The sequence below is a fragment of the Ambystoma mexicanum genome, chromosome 2q, assembly GCF_040938575.1.
Source record: "Ambystoma mexicanum isolate Mex_15411 chromosome 2q, UKY_AmexF1_1, whole genome shotgun sequence".
In the NCBI taxonomy this organism is placed as follows: Eukaryota; Metazoa; Chordata; class Amphibia; order Caudata; family Ambystomatidae; genus Ambystoma; species Ambystoma mexicanum.
In genome coordinates this window covers 1,218,826,795-1,218,853,768 of record NC_090924.1, presented here as the reverse complement: position 1 = coordinate 1,218,853,768, position 26,974 = coordinate 1,218,826,795, and positions in this window count along the sequence as shown.

Genomic DNA, 26,974 nt, shown 5'->3' with positions numbered 1-26,974 from the left:
TATCTCGTCAAAAGGGGGCATCGGCGCCCGGGAGGCAGAGCCGACGTACGATGTCAGTACCTTCTTTGCTTTCTATTGTCCAGGCAAGGAGGTGTAACAGTCAAAGACGCCCTCTCGGCGGACGTTTGCGTGGAAGGCAATGTAAATTCCCAGCTCCCGGCAAAGTGAACAACGTTCCACTGGAGCTTCTGCAACATGTTGCATTCATTCAGCTGTGCCTGCAGGCAGAGAGGGAACTCAGAGTGCCTCTTCTACAAAGCTCGCTGGACCAAGTAAAATGGCAGCAGTGTGTGGAAGTGGGTTGGGGATGTGGACAGATTAGGCATTAAGCCCCTCTTTGTGGCAAAACAACAAGCATGTGATTGTCTCACTCTCTCATGCCTACCAACAAAAAGGTGGTTTAATGACTAGTAATTCCGTATACACAATGGCACAAGTGTGTTCTACATCTGATAGCATCCTTAAAAAGTAAGTCACTCTATGTAATGATTATGTGGCGACATGATTATGTGACAGTATGGTGCCAATTGGCTTGGTTGATATGTGGAACATGCATATTTGCGTGGCGAGATACTGAGCTTATAGGAAATGCCTTCTGTTAGATCCTTAAATGCCTGCTCTGAAGAAGCAGGCATGGCAATTTGGTGATGGGCACGACTTTCGAGGAGGAAGTGCAAACGTAACACCTATAGAAATTGATACGGCATCTATCCCATACTGAAATTGGTTCCGACAAGACTCAAATAGTTTGAACCTTTCATTGATCCATATGTGAGGGATGAGAACATAACCCAAGAATCGAAATGTTCCCCACATTTTCATTCAATGAATGAACCTGAAATCATTGAAATACAGATTTTACTTCTTAAAGTTTTCGGATTGTGAATGAGAATTTATCACAATATCATCAATATTTACAACTGCATATATGTTCAGTATACCATATAAGACTGTCTTAACAAAATGCAAAAAATAGCTAAGGCATCCTCTTGGCTACATGGAATTTCCTTGAACTCTTGGAGACTGAAACCATTTAATGAAAGCAATACTTCCAATCATCACCCTTTCAGAATCAAAACAGATGGGAACCCCTCCCCCAAAGATCCAACCATGTATGGTTGCCTCATGTAGATGGTAATACAAATGTGTTTCCATGGAATCACAGCAAAGCAGATGTTTTCAATACCATAAAGCAAACAGGGAAGTTGGTTCCATAAAGTGGAGGCAGCCACAGAAAAAAGCATGACCCCTGATCCTAGATCTCTGGAAACATGAAGCCTGATCAAGAAGAGAATCCTTAGAATGAAGAGTTTGAAGAGGAACATATGAGCAATATTAGTGGCAACAAAACAGATGTTAATTGCAATTGTACATCTTGGTCATGGGGCCTCATTACAAGGTTGGAGGTAGCCATGGTGCTATTGGCACCATGGCTACCCCCTTACCGCATTCTGGGTCCGGGTGTCATGATGCCTGCCCCCGGAAGACCAGACCAGGCCCAGCAGTCCCGGAAGCAGGCATCATGTCACTTGGAGCATGCCCAAAAGCCCCAGTTAGGGGCTGTTTGGGTACAGTCCTGGCGCCTATGGCACCAGGCTCATAAAGATAAAGTCAGTCCTGGTGCCATGGGCGCCAGGCTCATTATTGATAACTTACCTGAAGCAGACCATGCTGCATACTCACCTGAGGCAGACCATGCTGCTTGAAGACTCAAGCCAAATGAGGCTTAGGAGGGACTATTTTACTGAAGGGACTATTTTGTTACTTGGGTGGGGCTGTGGAAGAATACTTACCTGGATCTTCTTCCAAGGCTATTTAAACCACGCCTGGACAGCCACACGTGCTGCGCGTTATTCTGCTTGCTGCAGCGTAACGCTCACCGTGTTTTCAGCAGCTCCAGTCTTCAGCCACGCCCGCTTCAGTCCTGGGACTCCTGAAACAAGAAGACAAAAAGGATAAAGGTTAGAACAGGAGTTTTAACTTTAATCCTTACCTGGATCCTGATCCATTTCACCACGGAACTGAAAGACAGAAATCTTTGAAGCATCGCTTAACATTCCTACGGCGCCGCACTGAACTCACCTGCTTGGCGGTACTTCAGCATTCCATCACGCTCTCTCCATCTCACGGCCGCCCTCCGACACCTAAAGAGACAAAGACAGCAAGGTGAGCAAGGGGACTCTCTAAGGCCATACAAGCTACCCCCAAGGATTTACCTGATTTACCATGGGAGGTACTCACCTCATTTCGGGTCGGCGCAGTCAACTCTGCTTCATCGCCGTACCCCGACCCCTAAGGGGAGAAAGCAAGGACAATACCAGTTACCCCCCACAAAACTTACCTGATTTACCACGGGAGTCTCACCTCATCTCGGGTCGGCACAGTCAACTCTGCTTTATCACCGTACCCCGGCCCCTAAGGGGAAAAACACAATAGACTTACCTGAATCTTACCGAGTGCCATTTGGAAATCTTCGAGTGGATTCATCGGCAACTTGCAAGGAATCGGACAGAGTGAAGAGCAGACATTTGAACTCTTATGAACAATTGGACTTTAGAGTCAATACTGGAACTCACCAATTCCTCTACGCCAGTGCAGTAACTGGTCATCAACGCGCCCCTGCGGTCGACGCAGGATGGAGAGCTCATCCTTCCAAACCATCAGGTGAGACTAAGGAGGGGACATCAAGAGTGATCAGTGGGAAGACAACGGGAGTGGGGAAGGTGGGTTGACACTCAATTCCACAGGTGGTTAATTCCACTTCTCCTTTGCAGAAGAATATTCTTGCGAGCCAGACAAACTAGGCTGAGCGGGCCAGTCCAGTCAGTCATCTCGGCGCTACACGTCACGCTGGTGGAAGTAACAGCGGCCCAGTTCCGGTCGACGCCCCCGTGGGAACCAGGTGAGCGTAACACCGGGTCCGGGTTCACGAAAGAGGGACTTACCGGGTCATTCCAACCTTGGAGGCTGCAGTAAGTCCCCATTCCGAGAACCATTCCCCATTCCCATTCAAGCCCCCATAGGGCTCAATGGGAATGGGGATGGAGCTAGCGGACCAGTTATTAGCTCCCTGGTCCCTTAGCGGGTCCCACTAAGGGCATCTGGTAAAACCAGGTGCCCATTGCGGGACCCGCTAAGGGACCTCGGAATATGGAGGTAAGGGATTACCAGCACTGGCACCCTTACCGGTGCCGGTAATCCTTTACCTCCAACCTCGTAATGAGACCCATGGCCTTTGCAAATTTGGAGGACCATGATTTACTAGGGGACCTAAAATAATAGGGTGGTGAATGGCAAGGAGATTAAACACCTGCTTGATAACTATCATGTGCACCAAGATGAGAATATTATGCTGTACTGGGACCCAGCACCAGTTTGGCGGCTATGCCCATGCAAAGAAGGCCTCAACATGTGTGTAAAAATTGTGGTCATAAATTAATGAGAAAGCACTGATAGTGTGAAAGCCAGATGCTTTTTTTCTGGCTAATACACATTTTAGAGGCATTCATGTCTTACCACTTAGCTGAAGGACACCTGCAGCAGCTGCACCATGCGCTCTACCCAGAAAACCCATTTACTGCATGTTCCATGCTTGATAACAGACCAGAAATGCTTCAAAATGCCCTCTCTAATAAATACAGAGCTGCAGGAGAACCAGGTGAGAACCAGTGAATCATCATAAGGGTGATTGATAGCCACTGTGAAAAACAACCCTTTATCCGTTGATGCTGATAAAACAAATACCAGATACACACTTTTCTGCATATCCCTTAAACTGATTCCTCACATTTTATTGTTAATTATTATTAATAGTAATAATGTATTATACACTGGTACGTGTATCTGTGCTTTGCACACTAATTCTTAATTCAGTCCTAGTTTGAAGTGTATTTCATTAACTAAATCAATGATTCTTCACAGACAATATTGTTAGTCGTTCCTGTAGGAACTAGTGTGAACAAATTGTCTTTGTTTCCAACTCTGGAGCAAGCCACATAAAGCTGACTATGGGAAAAGCACAAATCCTGTAACTCAATTCGAGCTAATTTGAGTTAGAGCATTGAGATTGCGCAGCAACATTATTGCTGTTCCGATCTGCACCTGAGGATGCAGCGACCTCCACATAAATGGCGTATGTGTAGCACTGAAGCGTGCAAGCTTGAAGTGTTGTATTCATACATGTATGACTGAAGCATGTTAGCTTCCTACTGTTGCGATGGCATACATTCATCAACTCCGGTGGGAAATGCAGTTCCTGTAATTATCATGAGAGTCTTGCCATGATGTGGCAGACAACGTCATTGCAGACACTATTGAAGAGACACGCACCATTTCTTGTTACCCGCATTACTGCAAAAGCACTGTTTTTTGTCACCTGCATGACTTCAAAAGTGAGTCCTGCTAATGTCAGCTAGAATGCTGATAGTGTGGACATTTTAGAAGCAATGAACTGCTGAAGTTTTCCTGAACTGCTGAACGCTTAAAAAATAAATACATCTGAAAAAGGTATATTTTATACTTGTTACATTGCCTACACCATGGAAACTACCCACATGCCAAATTTCAGGTTTGAAGCATGTTGGGAAGTATGTTGTATATTCTCATAGCCCCTATCAACAAGTACAACACTGACACCACTTGCTGTACTAATTTCCAAAAAGCGCTTCTGGTTCAAATCTCTACCCTACAGACAAAAATCAATAGTAAAAAATGTAGCCTACCTACAGACTTATCTTCTACTCCCTCCACAAATTACGCCTTAGCACCCAAACATTCTTTCAAACCTTTTAGTTTTCCTCCTCTGTCCACCCAGGAAGAAGAAAATATCATCAACAAAATTAAACCTTCCAACTCCTGCCCGGCACCCACCATCAAGGAGGCAGCCCACAACCTCGCCCCTTTCATTACCAACTTCATCTTTGCTTCATTAAAATCCAGTACCATCCCTGATAACCTTAAAGATACTTGGGTCATCCCACTAATCAAAAAATCCAACCTTGATCCCAGCAGCTCTTCTAACTACAGACCTATCACCACGATACCATTTCTATTGAAAATTCTCGACCGTACAGCCTACCTACAAATTCAGGCTTACCTAGAAGCCAACAGACTCTTGGGACTCCGTCAATCTGGTTTCAGACCAAGACACGGTACTGAAACTGCATTGATTGACCTAAAAACGCAAATCGAAGACCTAAAAGACAAGGGTAAACTGTCCCTCTTACTCCTGCTCGACCTCTCTGCAGCATTTCATTTGGTCAATCACCAATTTCTCTGCCATCACCTCAAAATTGCTGCTCACTTCTCGGAGGAAGTCACTTCTTGGATCAGATCCTTCCTGGAAAATAGAACCATGAGGGTTTTTTCACCCTCTGCAGCAGCTGAACCCTCACCTGTCCCATGTGGGGTCCCGCAAGGGTCCTGTGTCTCCCCCACACTATACAATGTATTTACGAAGCCTCTCTTCGATATTCTGGATTCTCTGGGTGTCACCTACACAAATTATACAGATGACACCCAGATACTCATCCCTATCACTGGCGATCACGTAACTGATTCCAAAGCACTCAATGATGTCTACACAGTCATTCAGGCCTGAAAGGTGCATCATGGGCTTTGTCTGAACGATGATAAGACCGAGTTACTTTTCCTAGGATCACAAAATAGACTAAACAAGTTAGACGTAGCATTCAAATCCTTCGCCATTGATGGGAACTTGATCAAGGTGTCCAATGACACTGAAACTCTCGTCATCTACCTTGATTCCACCCTATCTCTCACTCGACAAACTAATGCAGTGGCCTCAGTAGCAGCCTACACCTGCAAATTTAAAACAGCATGTAGATCCTTTTTCACTACTAATAACTGTATCATCGTTGCTAGAACACTCATAATGGCAAAAATTGACTCTTGTAATGCTCTTTACCTCAGGACTAGTCAAAGAAACATCAAAAAACTACAGGTTACCCAGAATAATGCCATCAGAGCTGCTCTCAACTTTCCCAGAAATCTTCATATCTCAGACAATAGACAGAGTCTTCATTGGCTTCATGTTGCTCATAGAATATCTTTAAAAACCCTCACTATCACTCATAAATGCCAGGCCAACCTTGCCACTGAATACCCAGCTAACCGTTTCACAATACATACTGCTTGCCGACCACTGATATCCACCCAAGCCCACTCTCTAACCATACCTAGATTTAATCTTCAAAAAGCAGGTGGGCCTAGCTTCCCTATCCTTGCGGCCAAACTCTGTAACACTCTCCCCAACATACTCCGAGCTGAGCCTTCCTTCCATGCCTTCAAGTGTAAAGCCAAAAAAGGCTCTGTGACCAGGATACCGACCTACACCTGTAACGTGATTTGCGCCATTTACTGTATCTCCCGCTTATCTTGGTTCTCATTCGTTATGTTCTTTATTTATACCTTTTATACCCTCCACTACTCAACTGAGCTCCTTTAAGCACCTTCTCGCCTGTAAATTCAGTATAATCTTTGATCTACTTTCTTGGATTCTTGGTCCCTGTTCACCCTTTTTGTCTGTAAATCTCTCTTTGACTTATTTATGATTCTATGTAAATGTTCACCTTGTTGCAACATCTGTACTTCTCAATTTATATAACCTATGTCTCTTGCAAAAATACACCCAGATGCCTCCGGGCCAGGTGCGCTTTACAAATAAAATAAATACAAATACAAATACACAGACACATATCCAAGCATTGCAGACTGCTTAAAAAAAGGCTTAAACACATTTAGAAAAATGTTTATTTTTGTATACTTTCTGCATTGCCTAAACCAGGGAACCTATCCACATGCCACATTTTAAGTTCGTAGCATGTTGGGAAGCATGCTGAACATTTCGAACAGATACACACAAATATCAACACATTTCCCTTTTATATATAGAGATATTTGGAATCCAGTATGCGATCAAGCAACACCCCTTGCCACATTCAAACTAATCAGTGCATTGCATTTTCGCTCAGAAAATATGTTTTCCTATCAGATTGTGCCATTATAAAACGCTTCTGTGAATCATGCCCTTAGTGTTTGATGTACAAAGCGCTATTCAATGTGATTTTTCAATTGACAAACGCTTTCGTAGATCAGGCACCTAGGGACTCATTACGAGAATGGAGGTAGCCATGGAGCTTTTAGCTCCATGGCTGCCTCCGATCCGGGCTCCATTACCGGGTTCCTGCAATGGGGACTTACCGGGTTACTCCGACATAGGAGGACCCGGTAATTCCTCCTTGCAGGAACCCATCCACATTCCCATTGAGCCCCCATAGGGCTCAATGGGAATGGTTAGGGAGGTAATAACGGGCAGATTCCATCTGGCCTGGTATTGCCTCCCTCTATCCCTAACGGGACTCGGTTTTACCAAGCGTGTGATCCCGGTCCCGTGATAGGAAGCTCATAATCGGCGCTTCCTGGAAAGAAGGGGGTCTGTCCCATACCGGCCCCCTTCATTACGGGTGCACCAGCCTTATAATGAGGACCCTAGTCTTTAGAGAGTGCTTCGAATTCACTTGGAAGATAGGTGATTGACAGAGAAAGTAGGAACTTGCAAATGAAGGGCATAAATTAAAGCTCAGAAAATGTAACTATAAGCAGAAGTGCATAGTGTCTGTGGGAAATGAGGCTGGCAGTTGGGGTAAATATATTTTTAAAAAAACAATAGTTGAGTTTAATAAACCTCCCACAATTAAGAGTGCAACTATTTATTCTAATGGCAACGTTGTTTCTACCCATCAGTTATCTGTAGTAGCTATCCCCACTTATAAAGGCATGCTTTGCTCAGCCAGCCTTTCCCCAAAGCAAACAATTACCATAAACGCAAATCGGAATTCCAGCATGGTAACTGAAGCAAGAAGGGTTTGGGCAGAGGGGGTTGGTGGGTATTTGAGTGTCACACTGAATCCAGAGAGATGGGTGCTTTCTGATCAGCAACCACCCGTCACGGATCCGTAGGACCAGATATTCCATGGAATAGCTCGAATAGCACCATTTTAGGTGAAGAGATAGTGAGGCTTATACATTGATAGACTATTCGGAACGCCAAAATAATACATGAAATAGAACACAGTACACTTCCAGTACATTCCGTGAGTATTCTTGGCTTCCACAGAGCAACACACATCGGGAGCTTGCATACGTCCAATGCGTTTTTTCTAACATCTTGTTTGGACTAAAAGTGCAATAAATGTACCCAAATCCAGATGGCACTGAGCTTTCGTTTCATTACGTGCAATTTGTATAGTGCAAACGAGTGCAAATGACATACCCCATACACGCACGGCGTGAGGCACACCCCATTCAATAGGAATTAAATGGTTTCCTATTGAATTTTCCAGTTTTTGGCAGGTTCTAACACCTGGCAGAATCCATCTGAATCCATTGCTTCTCTGCCAACATGAAAACGTGATGCTGCCTGAAAAGTAATAGTTTCTGACAAGCTGAGCAGATGGAGGTAGTGGACATATGAATTCCGGTCCATTCCTTGCTTTGCTGCCAGAAACATTAACATTTCCCAGATCAGTAAAACCTGGGAAAAATATGTGATTTTAGTGTTGTTTTGCCAATCCCACGACTGGACAAATGTGCCCCGAGGAGTGAAGACATTGAGATTGATAAAAGGACAACTCAACTGAAAGCAAAGATGGAGGACTCACTGGATAAGTCAGGAAAGCAGTAAGGTGGAAGACATTGGCCCTCATTCTGAGTTTGGAGGTAAGTGCCGTCCCTGACTGGCATGGCGCAAATAGCGTGTCCGAGCTGGCAGTAGCCCGGTAAAAGCGCACTATTATGAGTTCGCGGGCACGAGCTTTGCGCCATGCCAGTAAGGGACCTAGTGCCATGCTGCAAAAGGCCCCGAAAACCCCCCTACCGGCATGAATCACACCGTAGACAACACTACCGCCATAGACCAAAGCGGCATTAGCGGTGACGTAAATAGCGGTCACCGTTATTTACGGTCACCGTTTTATTGCGGAACCGGAAATAGCGTTATCGCACAGGAACGGGAAGGAGCACGGCGGCCATCTTTAAAAACACAATCCATTGCCATCCTCACCACACAGGATCCCTGGCACACTGGTGATCGACCGGAAAGTCTCTACTGCCACCCAGGAATGCCCAAAGCGCCAAAGAAGGGAGCTGCCCGCCTCCGAAAGGAGCGGTTCAGCCCAGATGAGCTACAAATGCTTGTGGACACCCTACACGAGCATGCTGGGACTGTGTTTAGCGGCGACATGAGGAGGATGCAGTGTTGAAGAAAAAATAAATCTGGGCACTAGTATGCCAGAAGTTGAGCGCAGTGGGCAACACCCCCCGCACCGTAAAGGATTGCCGCAAAAGGTGGGATGACCTGCGGCTGAGGGTGCGGAGCATCCTTTCTGCGAACAGAAACCAGGCCTTGGAGACTGGAGGAGGAGCAAGTTCGCCAACAAAACTCATGCCGTGGGAGGAGACACGTGCGGGCATGATAGGGCCCGAATCCATTGGAGGGGTTGGAGAAACGGAGTGTGGCTCCCCGTCATCCGCAGATGGAGGTGAGTGTCCAAAGTAAATACTGCTAGGGCAAATGTGATTAAAGACACTGCTAACGTCTGGCCAAAGAGTCACGCCATGGTCGACCACACCCCCCCCCTGTAAATCATGCCCAAGCAAGTGAGACCCAAGCCAGTGCCAGGTGCAAGGCCGTAACTTACATGACACATACCATGCAAAATTTCTAATTCCATGAGTCACACAAGGTAGTTGATGTGAACAGTGTGCACGTTAGACAGCACAGTACCTGGCAAACATGAGTGACACCGACATATGCATGCATTTACCACCCATGTATGGAATGACGTGCCGTCCCCTACACAAATGCTGATTAACCACAAATGACTGAATGTGCTATCGTAGCCATGTATGAATGCTGGCAATCAAAAACATCGCTCATGTCGTCCCTCTCTTCCACCACCACAGGCAGTGAGCGTGAGAGTTAGGAGCAGGACAGCAACCGTCCCAGCATATCCAGGGGCCAAGGCAGGGGCCGCCGTGTCCCAGTGACAAAGACAACACTGGGATGTACACCACCAGCACCAGCAAGGCCCGTGGAGGGTGCACCACCCCCACCAACACCCCCCCTGCACTGCCTGCAGACACCTGCCCAATGCCACGGTCCGAGGAGTCCAGTGTGGCTGGGTGGTGGCAGCCATGGCCCCCCTCAAAGTTGAGGACAGCCCCCATGACATCTGAAGGAACTACTGAGGATGACACTGTGGAAGTCGTGCACACCCCTGACGATTTCGCAAGCCCCCAGGTATCCTTCAGTGACTATGGTGAGAACGACATACGCGAGCAATATGGCCAAGGAGAGACACAGGGACATGGCAGCCATGTGTACAGTCCCGTTGAGGAAGCTCCGCCAGGACATGTCAGCCCGATCCCCAGCAGGGCCACTGCTTCATCCGCCGGTGCACAGCGGGGTAACCAGCTCTCTGCCCTGATAACGGAATTCGTGCAGGACAATCGCCAGGCCAGGGAGGAGTGGCATGCTGATTTGAGGGCACTGGGCCAGTCCATAACGGAAAACACTAACCGCCTCTGCGAGGTGCTTGGCCACATAGCCGATGCATTGGAGGCTGCTCATCCTGGCCAACAGACTCAGCATGAGGACACACCGTCCACGAGCAACTCCACCCAGACTAGCCCGCTCCGTCGGTCGCTCGGTGCATAGCGCCAACAGGACATGCCTCCCCCTGGCTCCGAGAGCGCAGAGTGACTATACTGGCAGTCACATGTGGGCTACGTGGACCCTATGGGACTGGTGTGGGGTTGTTCTGGTGGGAGAGGGAGGGGGTGAGGGTATGTGGGGGAGTTGTGGGGGGATGGGGAAGGGGATGAGGGTGTGTGGGGGGGATGTGAGGGGAGGGGGTGGGGGGGAGGGTTTGTGGGGGAGTTGTGGGGGGAGTTGTGGGGTAGGGAGAGGGGGGTGAGGGTGGTGGAAGGTTTGTTTTTCACATTATTTTCACTATTAATACAAGGGTTGTGTTACAAAAAAAAACAGAGTGGGCATTCATCATTGCGCATGTGTCATTTAATCTTGCACAGTGCATAGTGTACATGTATCCCCACACCCAGTGCCCTATGTCCTAACATTATGTCACCCTCTGCTGACTTGTGTGCCAGAAATATTGTGCAATCAATGACTACTGCACGGCACGTCCCTCCTGTGCATCAGCACTTTGATGATGTCCTGCCACATGTTCCTCCTCCCCTTCATCATCATCAGGTGGTAGCAGTTTCATGTCAGGGGGCAGGGGCACGTTCCGACGGATGCACATTTTGTGCAGCATCACACATGCCATGGTAATCTTGGCCATCTTCTCATGGCTGTAGAGGAGTGCCCCACCCGACCGGCTGACGAAGCAACATCATGCCTTCAACAGGCCAAAGGTCTGCTCTATCACCACACGTGTATGGGTATGGGAACGATTGTAGTCCTCCTCATGCCTGTTCTGTGGGTTTCGACAGGGGTCATGATCCATGGTTTCAAGGTATAGCCACCATCACCTGCATGAGGGTGGAATGAAGGTAAGTGTTCACACATTCATGTAGGACAACGGTACTAGTCTCACATGGAAGCAGGTAATTCGTACCCACACGCACATGTCCCTGAATGCACTGACCCCATTTCTGGCCCCGCTATGTGTCCTGTGCAATGGATTAATGGTGTGGGTTGCATCTTCAAGATGGCTCATGGTGTGCACTGACATCTTGTTGCACGTGCATCGTATATGCATACAGCAGTGTTGGTGTAAAATCAGTGTTGAGTAGTGTTCTGTGGAATTTGGTAGCAGGGAGTGTTGGCTATAGTCAGTTCTATATTGGGTATTCTGCACTGATCAGTTCCATTGTGACATGCAGCACTCCTATGGGTGTGCCTAACCAGTGACACACTGTGGTATCCCTGGTTGACTCAGTTCAATGGACGGCCAGGGATGACTGTCCTGTGTGGTGATGTGCTGGAGACAGCAACATAGTGCATATGCAGTGCATAGTGCAGGATGACCTTACGGTGTGTGAGGGCTGCTGATGAGAGGTGCATGTGTTGTGGGATGTGGGCTGGTTACCTGTTAGTCATGTAGTGATAGGTGTAGGTCTCACTTCATCATTATGGGATTTGGAAGTCATGTACCATTTCAGTTGCTTTGGGGCACAGTGTTCAGTGATGTGCACATCGTGCACTGACGTCAACATTCCCACCCAGGTGGAGTATGCATACCCCCATTCCCACCCAGGTGGAGTATACACCCCCCATTCCAACCCAGGTGGAGTATGCATTCCCCCCCACCATTCCCACCCAGGTGGAGTATGCATCCCCCCATTTCCACCCAGGTGGAGTATGCATCCCTCCCCCATTCCCACCCAGGTGGAGTATGCAGCCACCCACCTCACAACCCCGATGCACTGCAGTGGGCCAGTCAGGCAACTCACCAAGCAGCCAGGCACATCGTCCAGCATAGCGCTCCATGTAGCATGGTAGCGCGGAGTTCCGCATTACCAAAGAGTCATGAGTTGATCCTGGATATCGGGCACAGCAATGTGTGATGATCGTGCTGGCATTGCATACCATCTGCACATTGATGGAGTGGTATTGCTTGCGGTTTCGATACAACACCTCCATGGCATGCGGGACCACCAACTCCACGTGGGTGCAGTCGAGGGCACATACACAATTTGGCATGCCTGGTGGGTAAATGGAAGGCAACTTTTGTATTGAATATCTCCTGGGGAGTCTGTGGTAGGGATATGTAGTCCCTTGTGTGCTTGAGGAGGGCATCCAGCACTTGGTTCAGTATCCAGGAAAATAAGGGTTGTGATATGCCATGCATGTGCCCCACTGTGTGCTGGTAGGTGCCTGTGGCAAGGAAGTGGAGCACAGACACTATCTTCAGTAGAGGGGGGATGGCGGTGCGTATTTCTATGAGGCTCACTATGTCGGTGTGTATCAGGTCCACTATGGTGGTGATGGTGTCACAGTCAAGCTGGTACAAGGTGTGAATCTGCTCAGGTGTTGGGTTGAAGGGGGTGGCTCTGATGCAAGGGATTGGGGGCTGCCGGTGTGGTAACGGTGCTGCACTGGTGGGGCAAGCTGGGCCTGTCTCAACCTCCTTCTCCTCCTGCGTCTCCTCTGTGGTGGCGGCACTTGTTGTTGTTGTTGAGGCATTGCAAGCAGGACCTTCAGCTCCAGTAATGCTACTACTATTGGTATCATCTTGGTGTGGGAGGGGGTGTGGTGTGTGGGTGTGCTCCTTTTGTAATGGCCCTGACTCCATTGCCTCCACCTGTGCTGATTGTGTGCACCTGTGGCTCTTGGAAACACTGCTCAGGGTTCTTAACACCTGGTCTGCAATGCCGATATTTACACCATGCCGGTATGCACTTTTTCGGCCTTCAAGAGGCCGTTATTTGCATGTCCTCATCACTTGGGATCTTCTCTGGTTTAGGGCATGCCGCTAATGCCGGCATGGTGTGTCGCGCACATGCCATGACCGCTATTTACGGCATCGTACTTTACGGTGCCATAAATAGCGGTCTGGTTGGTCAGAATAGGCCGTAGCGGCAAGCGATGCTGGTAATGCTTTACCGGCATCGTTTTTCCCTTACCACCAACCTCGGAATGACCCTATTGATGCTTTGCAGTTGAGATTTAGGTCAAGGGTACTAATAGCAATACGTATTAGCTAGTTAATATATAGAGCATAAAATGGAGCAGTCAAAATTGCACCACTCACAAAAGCCTACACATTCTCCACCTGCATTTTGTGCTGCAGCAATCAAACTCTTTTCAACCAATTATTACCAACAGAGACACGAGAGAGATGTCACCAGGAAAGGAGGTCTATGCCACTCAATCCTGCTCCACCAGTTATGCAGATGTCCTGTAGCTTAACCAGTAAAGGAGGTCTATGCCACTCAATCCTGCTTGACCATTACTGCAGATGTCCTGTAGCTTCACCTGGAAAGGAGGTCTATGCCACTCAATCCTTCTCCACCATTACTGCAGATCTCCTGTAGCTTCACCAGGAAAGGAGGTATATGCCACTCAATCCTGCTGCACCATTACTGCAGATGTCCTATAGCTTCACCAGGAAAGGAGGTCTATGCCACTCAATCCTGCTCCACCATTACTGCAGATGTTCTGTAGCTTCACCAGGAAATGAGGTCTATGCCACTCAATCCTGCTCCACCATTACTGCAGATGTCCCGTAGCTTCACCATGGAAGTTTGCATGGGCTTCCGCACCCGCTCAAACAGAAATTAATGAACACGTCCCCAAACACGGACAGCCATGGTTGTCTTATGATAGTGGTGGTGAAATGAAGCCAACTTGAGGAACCATACCTTGTGCATGTGTGGGGATTTGTTGTTTTTGCTGCAACCATAACATCTCTTTAGCAATGTGTTTCTCTGACCTTTAATACACAGTTTGATATGTATGGTACCCAGCGGACATGGACTGCAGCCATGCCCCGTGTGCTTTTCTTTCTGTGGCATGGCAATTCCTGGCCACCTGGTGAGTTCACTGACCACTGGGCACATTGCCTGGAGCTGGGAACATTATTTTTGTAATTGTTTTATTTGTGTTCCGGTTTCATATATAAACCTTACACAATTTTATCTTTCAGCATAAAACAATTTGACGTTTAAAAACATAACTAATATCAACTAAATAACATCGAAATCATCCTTATAAAAAATTCACAACTTCCTTGAATGTCTTTTCCCTTTATATCCCAATTCCACTATTAAATTCAAAACAATATGCAGTATAAAATACAGATACAAAATACAATTATCATAAACAATCTTCATATCATGTCATGACTACATTTAACTATCATCTATAGCAAATAATCAACAACATTACAAATGCCTCCACCACTATACAGTCTGCCTGTCAAGGTCCTGTCTATTGACAGCACACTGGCACAGGCACCCCCAGAATCATGATGTCAAGTAGGGTTTATGGGAACAGTAGTGTGCTCAGGGATTGCTTACACAACATGTAATCTGACATTGTTCTAATCAAACATGGATGAGGATGGGTGATACAGAAAAAGCATATACCCTACTCCAAAAGTGTCTCTTAAGTCCAAAATATCCTGGCTACCCCTAGGGCCTAGATTATCACAGGACACTCTCCACAAAAGTCACCCAAAGCCCTCTTTAGTTGTAGGGTCCTAGTGCCCTTCTTTTCCCATGGTGGGGTCTGTTATGCAGAGACCTTGGTTGTAGTTCAGTGCCTGTGTATTGGTTGTATCACTTCCTGTGATGGTAGATGGCTTAGGTGGTCGGTGGATCCTTCACGTCCTCAGAAGCCTGGAATGGACTGATGAGTGCTTCCTCCTCCTGCCCAAGGTATTTACTTTGGGCTTGTCTCTCCAATCTGTGACAACAAGTGGAATGGGCAGGTGTGTAGACCTCTCGCCTGTGTTTTTCCTAGGCTTGGGGGTCCCTGCATCGGTCACTTTGGGTAGGCATTCCCCCTTTTCTGGCGTATTGTGTAGTTGCTGGTGGTCAGCTCACTACCATGTAGTCTGGACCACACCTTGTTTTCCTTGTGTTGCTGATACATGAGAGATAGCTGCCCGGATCGATTAAGCAATCTCACTAGTACCTTCTGACTAGCCCCTACCAGCCCCTGTTGCCTTGTAATCAGCAGGTCCTCCAGCTAATTATATGTAATGCATCCTAAGCTGGCCTAAGATGACAATTGTCTACCAGCAATTCATAAAATGCCAGATGGTGTTCGACCATTAATACCTCATATTTGTGGCATGGTCTCACTCACAGAGCATGTTTCCCAATCCATATACAAACAATTGAATCCAAAAGCCATTACACAATCTGCTACTTGACAGACACAAAGGATTTTCTGTACAAATTACTGAACATTAACTGGCAATAGAAGTACACTTTGGTAATATTAGATATATGGCTATGTATCCCTCAATTAAATATGATTCCACTTTTTTACAAGCTCAAACCTTTTTCAAACAAAAAGTGGCAAGCTCAAATGTTTATTTATTTAAAAAAATAAGATCTATATGTTTAACAGTAATATTTACAAACCCGTCTGTGGAGTTACTAGGGGTGCTAAATTTTCTCCACCACTTGTTGCGTGAGATATATAGATGATATATTTCTAATATGGGATGGCTCAGACATTGAGTTATAGCAAGTGTTTTGAAAATGAATCGGAATGATGAGGGAAAACAATTTACCTGTAATAGTAGTGGAGCCAACATATCGTACTTGGATGTTGGATGATTTATCAAAGGTAATCAAATTGAAGGCAATATGCATAGTAAGCCAAGAGTAGGCAATTCAAAACTACATGCAAAAAGTCAGCATTTGGCTGACATCATCAACACTATCCACAAAGATGAGATCTTGAGGGCCAAAGGAAAGAGCAAAACATATTCAGATTTTGAATTGGAGGTTAAAGCAATTTTCAAGGAATTTTCACAGACGATCTATCCAATTAAAACAATGAAAAGTAAGCTTTAACTGATGGAAATCATAGTTCCAAAAACCAAAGATGATGGCAGTGCAATCAGAATCGGTATACTTACTTAATGCCCAACAGAGTGCACATATTAATGCAATAAGAGACTGATTCAACAAACATTGGAATGTTCTTCTTATTGATAAGGGCCTTAGCAATTGCTTAGAAGAATGTCCAAGAGTGGCATACACTCATTTACTGAAGCACAAAATATAATAAAATGTAGTTGATTTGTCCTGGTAATTTAGCAACCTAGAAATGTGAAACATGGCTCTAAAAAAAAAACCTAAGGGTTTGTATTGGCAGCAATATATGTAATGCATGCCACCTTTGCAATGAATATAACAACTGTTATACACCATGCGAGTAGCTCAAAACGGTTCTTAGACCAGTTCATCAACTACAGTACTTTATATTGTGTTTATGTTATCTACTGTGGTTTTGGAAATAAGCCTCAAGGCTAGAATATTAGACCTTGGCCCTCATTACAACACCGGCGGTAACCAATGGCGCTATTAGCACTATGGTTGCTGCCGGTATTGTAAAGAGTCCGCCAATGGTAAATGGGGAAATACCGCCCCATTCCAAGGTTGGCGGGGGGGTAATTCCCCATTTACCATTGGCCCTTCCCCATTCCCATTTTTGCCCCATAGGGCTCAATGGGACTGGGGAAGGCGGTAATTACGGTACCGCAAATTGCAGTACCGTAATTACCTCAAAAGTCCCTTTGCGGGTCCCTACTTTAACGGCTGGTCCAAACCAGCCGTTAAGGTTGGGAGCCGCAAAGGGACCTCTTAATCAGGCGTTAAGGGTGTAACGGCACCAACGCCTTTTACGGCGCCGTTAACCCCTTAACGCCAGGGTCCTAACGAGGGCCCTTATCAGAAATATTAAGAACATACATTTAAGCCAGTCACTGCCCGTGAAGTGGAGTGAACAGCATGAAAATGAAGACTGGAAACTCAATACATTCTTTGTTCTGAAACATACAATAGATTTTGTTTAAATGGACAGAGTAAATACTGGAATGGACTCATCAAATGAACTGACTGTGTCCCTTCAATAATTCTCTCTTTCAAAGGACGTAACATGTATTCTGTGTCATTAATAATCAAAGCTTAAACTCAAGTACACTTAAAGTGATACTCATAATTCGCTATCTTATCCTTGGATGCTATAATGGTGATTAATCTATTTATCTATATTACTGTTTGGGCAAAATCACAAACAGTGTAACCCCCAGCTTCTATTATTATTATTAATTAAACGTGGTTGGTCAAATCATGGAACAACATGGTAATGCAAATAACCTTAATAGAAAATAAGTCATTGGATTACCTCTTGTTTTATTCCAGCCATCTTAAATTAGCTATCTGGGATACTCGTTTTTAATAGAAATCACATTCAAACTGTTACTGAATTAATGTGATGCACTACAACATACTATCTAAATTGGTATAGTTCATTTTAACAATTGATATTAATGCTGACAGTTTTCCTATTCTTTTCACAGAATTCTGAATAAGCGATTATGCAAATATCCTACAAAAGTTACATCTATAATATACAACACAAGATGCCCCCTACATTTGCTAAAAACACTATTGTGCTCTGATCTTCGTTCTTCTTTGATCTTTATTAAAATATAATCGTTTAAAATGATGGCAGCCAGCAAATCCACATTGCAGATGGTGTCATACGTTGGAAACGTACATTGCGCAACAGGGTAAGCATAACAGAATCAGTTCATTTTAACTTCAAGTCAATAGTAACCCACCACATACATTTTAACTAATAACAAACCCACAGCTAAGGTAAACTTTATTCAATTTCTGCAAACCTGTAGTTTAATTGCAGCATTAGAAAATTCCCAGCTTTACTCAATATTTATTAAGATAAAAATGTCATCATTCCTTATACACAGTTATTTGAATCCTTAAATGAATGAATGCCAATGAATTGATAATATGGGCCTCATTACGACCCGGGCGGTAAGGGATTACCGGTACCGGTAAGGGCACCGGTGCCGGTAATCCCTTACCGCCCTATTCCGAGGTCCCTTTGCGGGGCCTTCCTTAACGGCTGGTAAGACCAGCCTTTAAGGACGGGACACGCAAAGGGACTTTAGAGGTAATAATGGTACCGCAATTTGTGGTACCGTTATTACCGCCTTCCCCATTCCCATTGAGCCCTATGGGGGCTAAAATGGGAATGGGGAAGGGCCATGGTGAATGGGGAATTACCGCCCCCGTCAACCTTGGAATGGGGCGGTAATTGCTCCATTCACCATGGCGGAATCGGTAAGGTTTTGGAGGCAACCATGGCGCTAATAGTGCCATGGTCACCTCCAGGGTCGTAATGAGGCCCTTGTCTCTCTTTGAATGCACAGCAATAGACACATTTTAGATTCATAATCAGAGGTGAATAGTAACCTACCTGACCTCTAAATGAATAGATGATTGTTTTTTCTATGTTGCCCCAGATTTACTCATTGCTTAACCATTATTGTATTTTAAAAACATTGCCTATGCAACAAATCTAGACTTGCTACATCTCAAACTTTCATGAATATATAATTAACTGCTAATATTGTCACAACACAGATATGGACATTATTTTTACCAATAGATGAGAACGAACTGCTCAGAGATTGATCTAATGACTTGTTTGTTTACTTTATTTTCCCTTCCCCTTTCAATATACTAATTTGTTCTCGTTCATCTTTGGTTTATGCTAAAAGTGAATTGTATAGCAACACAGCCTTGTGAAAGCATGGGCCATGTATAGGTGTGCCTTTTGCTAGGTAACTTTTGTGCCACTGATATGTGATATGACTTTTTTGTCATTTGCATATGTTTTGGCTTATCTAATGGTATGCTATTAATTTTCTATGACAAGTGAAGCAAATGTTTTGTCAATTTTACACATTTATCTGTTTGGCAACTTAAGCAGTCCAGATGTAAATAGTGACTTATCAATGTATCTATTTTTTAAATGTTTTATCTCAAAAGTAGCATTTTGTAATTACTGTTGGCATGTTATATCTGTGATATAGTTATAAACGAATGCTTCTTTGCAAAACATTTATTTTCAGTTAAACTAACCATTTGAGTATCTTGACATGTTTAGAAAATGTCAAGTCTTCCTGATAGATTTACGGGATATAATTGGCGCACATAGATGGCATTGGTTTAACTCAGCTACCAGCATCATTTGTACAGAGGGATAGCACATTTTTCCTTTAGCAGTTAAACTCTGCTGTTTAACCTATGTATAACTGATATTCTGAAAATTCTAACATTTTCATAATTCATTTGGCCTACACACATTTTAGGTTAAGCACAAAGTCATATACATCTGAGTTTTCCAAAGGATGGGATTGGCCCTCTAGCTTCTCCTGGATTTTCCCCCTGGTTACTATGATCCCCAGTAAATGATGGTCCCTGACTCTGCCCCCATGTGGCTCTTTGTGTTCTTACACTGCAGTTCTTGCCTTCTTCCCCCTCCTTTTCTTGATCCACCACCACCACTTCCGTGTTTACTCCTCTAACCCTCATTCTCCAGTCGTCATCCATGCCTTTCTTCTCTCAGAGTCATTTGACCTAGTGGCAAGTTCATGGGGAACTGGGTCCCCCATCTCTGATTGTGTCTTTTCAATAGAATGCTGCAGATTGCAACTGTGTATGCATTGCAAACGCCTGATCTCTGCCTCTACCATGTGTTCCACTTTAGAGTGCAGGGCAGGATCCATGTCATGCTTTGTCCAATGGGCACAAACCATTCCAGAACTCCTGCATGAAATTGAAGGCCTTGTACAGTAAATGTTCATGTTGGGTGAATGCCTGCCTCTATGCGTCTGTGAGGTTAGTGGTATGCGATATGAATTATTGGGAATGTATTTTTTCATTGATAATAAAAACACGTTTTATAGTGTAGTTATGTCAGAAATCAGTTGTTAAAATTGAATGCTTAGTCTTATCTGACCCAGACAACTTTGTTGAATTATGTTACCGTATTCCATCTAAAAATCCAGCTGTTGTCGAAATTCAAAGATGACCGTGAACTTTGTGAAATCCAGAACGACACAAACTGAGGTATGCATTATTGTGTCAGACTCAAGTAGAAACACCTGTTATATGTGAGCAACCCAACTAAGAGAACATTTATATCCACGGCAAGATGCAATTGTCTTCTGTTAAGGAGAATCTTCTTGTCCCGTTGGTTAGATATTAGAGAGAGAACATGTTGTCCCTTTTAACAAGAGGCAGAGGAGGACCTCTTATATTTCATGTTACTTTGTCCACAATAGAGAGATATAAGATCCAAAACCTTAATGCCAATCCTGAGAAAAAGTCAATGTGCACAATGTCATTGTATTTGCTGTGGGTAGATATCCCGAAAGTAAGTTGCTGTTTCCTGCAGTTTCTAAAGCAAGCATTAGCCAGAAGAATGTTTGTGCTGTCTCAATAAGTTGTGTTATTGTGTTAGTATCACACCAAATTGGTACTGAACATCTTGGTTCCATTGTACGACTCATGAGCAAACAGCATCTTATTGAGAGGGGTGTTCTCTATTTTTGAATGAGTATGGTGACCTTATCAAATATGCATTAACCTTTTTACTTGATTAACCCCATATTTCTTAGAAGGTTTTTAGTTGTTTTCTTTTTCATACTAATGATACGAATTTGTGAGGGATTTATATTGTGATTTACTTATTATCTATGGTCAGAATGTGAATGCCTGGAATAGTATGATATTGATTGCACACTTTACTCCATTCTCATTTTATGATCAGGGTAGCCTTATGAGACTAAGCATTGATTTTTGCACCAAAGTACAATTTCATGTTCTAAGAAGGCTTTCAGTTGGCTCTTTTTATATGAACTTTTGAGTGATTTCTAGTGTGATTTATTTATTTATGTGTTACATGATTGAGTGTACTATATAACTGTTATTGTACTTAAATGAGGCCTTTATAACTTATTTTAGACTCTAATTCCACTCTTTAAGACACCCTCATACATCACGTCAAAAATGTGATCAATAGAGCATCATATTAGAACATTTAATGTGAAGAATATATAGCTACAATGGATTTAAGTAACACTTCAGCCAGATTGGGCATCAGAAATACATTTATATTACACTTCCCAAAAATTATTGTTCTTGCAGTAGAACACTACTTTTTTATAATCTATTCATGGCTGCCATATTATATGCAGTTTTAGGCAGGACTGTGTCCTGGCACAACTTCTATTTAACATCTATAAAACATATATGTACAGGATATCAATGATGTATTGATGGAAGGGTGCCAGTACCCCCCTAGAATGGCTTCGGATACTTTACCTGCTTTATTTATGCAGACAATGCCATCTTACTCGCTACTACCTGAAAGGGATTAAAAAAGGCATTCGTCCTCATCACGAGTTTGGAGGCACAATTTAACTGTCTAATACATTTCTGGATGTACATAAACCAGGGGATTTTCTTTACAGCTGAGCTACTCACTGGGGCTCTTATGATCTTATGTGAAAGAGTGGCTTGCTGGTTAGCCCATAGTGCCAGCCAATGCGAGACTGGAGCCAATAGCCACTCATCAGCAATGTGTGGACATCCCAATTCTTAAAAAGGGCATGGCTGCCTCCAAACTCGTGTCCGGGTCCGTGGTCCCTGAATGGGGATATACCCGGCGATTCTGACTTTGGAGGGCCCAGACCCGGACCATCCCCAATGGGAATGGGGAGCATAATAACAACAGGCCCGTTAATGACATCCAGAGCGGGTCCCGTGAGGGGACCTGGTATTGAGGTGGTACAGGGTTAATGGCACCGGCACCTTTACCAGCGCCGTTAATCCTTTACCCCCTCACTGGTAATGAGGCCCATTGGATATTTTTCGGGATGAATGCAGTATTTATGTCTAAACCTATGATGAATCCAAAGTGATAGTTTTTAAATCTACTTATGCCAAAAGTAAGTCATTGATGTTGAGAGCATCAACCTCCCAGTCTTAGGTTATGCCAATGATATGGTTTTAATTGCCTGTACCCCCAGAGCCTTGCAATGCCTGGTGGATGTCTACACCCACTTTATGGCTTCCCATAAGCTGACTGTGAATTTACAAAAATCAGCAGTTATGGCATGTAAGAGTTCGGGTGTTAGACATCTCAAGATGCGCACTATATGGAGAGGAGGCAAACCTATCCTGAGGGTCACCAGCTTTGATTATCTGGGAATTTGCTTTACGGAGAATTGGTGAGGGTTTGGCCATGTTGATAAGCAATGTATGAGGATGAGACAGGCGCTTGGGTGTTTGTGCTGCTTTCAACATAACTGCGTGGGGCACCCAATCAAATCAATTCTCGAAGTATACAGGGCTCAAACAAAAACTGCCACTAATTATGGGGCAGCACTGTGGGGTATGGAAAGGATTCCAAAAATCGAAAATGTGGAGAACTCCTTTCTTAAAATATTGCTTGGGCTACAACAGTCTGCTCCAAACTATGGGACACATTTAGAATTGGGATGTCCACACATTGCTGATGAGTGGCTATTGGCTCCAGTCTCGCATTGGCTGGCACTATGGGCTAACCAGCAAGCCACTCTTTCACATAAGATCATAAGAGCCCCAGTGAGTAGCTCAGCTGTAAAGAAAATCCCCTGGTTTATGTACATCCAGAAATGTATTAGACAGTCAAAGTATGCTAATCTTGTCCGCCCCTGAATTTTCTTGACCCCCTGTGTGGTCAGGGCATACAAACAAATGTTTAATTCCATCTTGGTGGCAAATAGGGAGGCCGCTCCCTTGGGCATTCTTGCAAACAGAAGGCATATTGTGTTAACACCTGCACACGCGTTTCAGCCGTACTTGCTCCACAGCGATAATCCTGCAGATCGCTGGGCCTTGACCCGAGGCCGGTTTGTTTGCTTATAGCTAGGGGCACGAATAAAAAGCTGTACTCATAATGGGCAACCTACAGCTTGCCCCTGCTGTCAGTGGCCAGTGGAGGACCTTCTACACTTTGTGTTGTTTTGCCCACATTACACAGACCTAAGACGAAAAACACTTCTGCCACTACTTAGGTCCGCTGGCTTGTCTCAGGCTAGACCTGCTTTACGTTATCTGCTTTCAGCCGCTAGGATGGCAGTGGCCTGGGGCATTGTGGACTACTTGAGAAGGGTCTGGTACCAGAGAACTAAATTCACTTGCCAAAATATGATCGAACCCTGAACATTTTATTGAATCGTTTGGACGCTTCCTGTGGATTTTATCTTGATTTACACACATTTTTGTATAAGTTTATACCATGGACTTTTTAAAAAAATGTTGAATTGGATTTTGTATTACTATGCAGTTCTATTTTGTGTATGGTTTATGGATAATTTGCTTCCGAATAAACTTGATGTGAAGAGAAGTGATGTTGAAAGTGTGTGATTCCGCCATTATGATTATCTCGGGTTGCGCTTTCAGGAGACAGGAGCCTGGGGAGCTCAGATAGCTAAATATGTTACATTAGAGAAGTATGGTCGTGGTACTTTGTCTTTCTTTTAGGGCAATTTCCCCGGTACTGAATTTGTACCACAAACTAGCTCTTAATGCCTCATTGTATGCTGTCGAATTATGGGGTTGCTCAAACTCTCGTAGGATGAGCACTTGTTAAAACATGTTCTTAAAAAACTGTTGTTACTACCCACCAGTGCTCCTTCTGCTTTGGTCCATCTAGAACTCAATTGTGTACCAGTAGTGTCCCAGATAACCTTCAAACCATTTTCATACTGGCTCAGAGTTTGGAACACTCAGGGGCTTGAAAAAGACCATGATGCATTATCTCTTATCAAGAGTATAAATGGAGGCGAGAGTTTACAATGGTGTATCTACGTTAAATCAAACCTCTCCCATTTGAATAGGATCGACCTTTGGAACAATTGGAGGGGTCTCATTTCCCAGGAAACTAAGCATTTAAAAACATTTATAAATCTGATAGCCTGTGAGAACCTGATTGTTGATGCTGCTAATTTAAAATTGGGCCAAGAGTGCATAGAACACTGAATGGAGTGGGGATTCAAAGCTTGTTTAGATATACTTTCCCTCGCCTTTTGAGGGATTCCTGTATTTGCATTTTAGACTTGGCGTTCTGCCAGTAGCCTCCTTTACCTCATCTTGAAGGGATGATGACATTGCACAGTGCCCCCTATGTGGATCCTCTAAAGAAACAGTTACATTTTATGTTAATTTGCAGGAAAACGTCCCTCCTGAGATGGTTGTATCTGAGGTCAATACTGAAGGACTCTGGCATTTGCCATGCAGTTCATGCTTTGATGTTTTTAAGCTAGTGCCTGCTTTTAAATGTTATTTTTGCAAACGCACGTTACATTTTTAGAGAATGGCTGCAGAGAGCCAAAGCTTTGAAACAAAGTGATATTAAGATTGGGGCCAGTGGGTAAAGAGGAGATGATGCAGTTGAACCTGTATTTTGTATTGTTTGTTGCTACTTTATATTTAAATCTGTATGTTTATGGTCATATCAATACTCTTATATTCATTGTATCTTTTATATCTGTTTTTTATCAATCTGTATGTTGTATTTATTGTTATGCTGGAAGGTCAATAGCAAATAAAAGCCAAATGACTGACTATACGCTGGCCCGTTGCCAGTTTTTCGTTTTTGTTATCCAGGTTCCATGTGGCATTGCACCCTATCCATTACACATTGCTAATCTGTACACATGTGGAAGGTTGATCTTGAAATATATAATCAGTATTTGTGTCAGTAGTGTCCACAAACTCTATACAGCATCAATACAGTAGTGTGAATCATACGTGAAGATAAGATACTTAATGTCAATATTCCATACGGATATTTCCATTAGATTATATCACAATAACATATGTAATATATAATCATACACATATCATGTACGAAATCAATACTATAGGCTCGTTTGATCCAAGTTTGATGTACCTTCTTGTTTTTTCAACTGTATATCATATCATGATGATCAACATCAGACTCATAGCCGATGCGCAAAAATGGCGGCTGGAACAAGCTGTATAAATACACCAACTCTCCTCTAAGCACACATTGTGGTATTGCCCTGTACCTTCCTGCTCATACACCCTTACAAAACCCACAAAGAGAATACAATATGAACCCAGGGCTACAACCCTTATAGAGCAAACAGAAACATGTTGTGAGATTCAGTATATCTGATTGGATCACAGAACACCATCAGTTTGATCACAAGGAGAACGTTTGGGCACTTATATTTGCTGCCTGGTAGTCCTGAAGGATCCCATAGAAGCTAGTAGTGCAGAGAGCTGTATTTGATTCAAGCCATGCTTAAGACTTCTGGACAGTGTGAGAAGAATTCGAGAATATTATCGCAGTAAGTTACATTTAGCAATTGTAATCAGTGAACCCATTTTTAGTGACCTCTAAAAATGGTGTTACTTGCTTAGAAAATATCTTTTTGTACATGATTTTTTGACGTTATGAGACTGCATTCATTGCTGCTATGTCTGAATATGTCTTCTTTTGTGGCACGAGAAATTATCAATTGCAGATTAAAGTCTCTTTTGTGGGCAGAGTAAACATTAGTGGTACTGAAAAAAGAGTTATAATTCCTCGAAGGCTGGATGAGAATATAGCTCATGGCTGTATACAAGATTGCCTGGCATGATATACATTCGTGCCATTTCTTATGAGTATAAGAAAGTAAGAGAGTTTTTCGAATACCAGCAGATTATATTCAATAGATGTCAACTAGTATTGTACCCTTTACAGAAAGTACTTGTTTCTTCAGTTGAAAAATATGTATTTTTTTTTTTAATAGGAGAGTGCCTTCAGTGGTTGCAACTGAGCGTGTCATATTTTTCTTGCCAGAGGAAATGTTCTTCAGTAGAGCGTTTTCATATTTGTTTGGATGTAGAAGAGTACATTTAGTGGTTGTAACCAAGTTTTCCCTCTTTTTGTGGCCATAGAAAACACTAGTTAGAGAGAAACTGACTAATAATTGGTAGGGGAGGACATTGTTTTAAATTGCTGGAAGTGAGAGCAGCATTTGGGAAGCATCTCATTGCATGCCATAAATGCCCATTACAGGTCTTGTCTAGTTAGGAGAAGAACATGGCAGAACAGTTTGGAAGCAGGCAGGAAATTACATTCAGTGGCTATAAGTTAGTTTGCCATCTTTAAGTTGTCGATGAAAATGCTTGCTGCTTCTGCTGCTTGCGCTGACTGGTGTTATATTTCTTCAGCATTAAGAGAGTGCACTATGGGCACGATCTGTGTGTGCCAGCACTTTGTGGCCAGATCAAATACTAGTTTCAGAGAAAAAGTCTTATAATTCTTGAAAGGAAACATGAGATTCCATTCAGCGGCTGTAACGGAGTG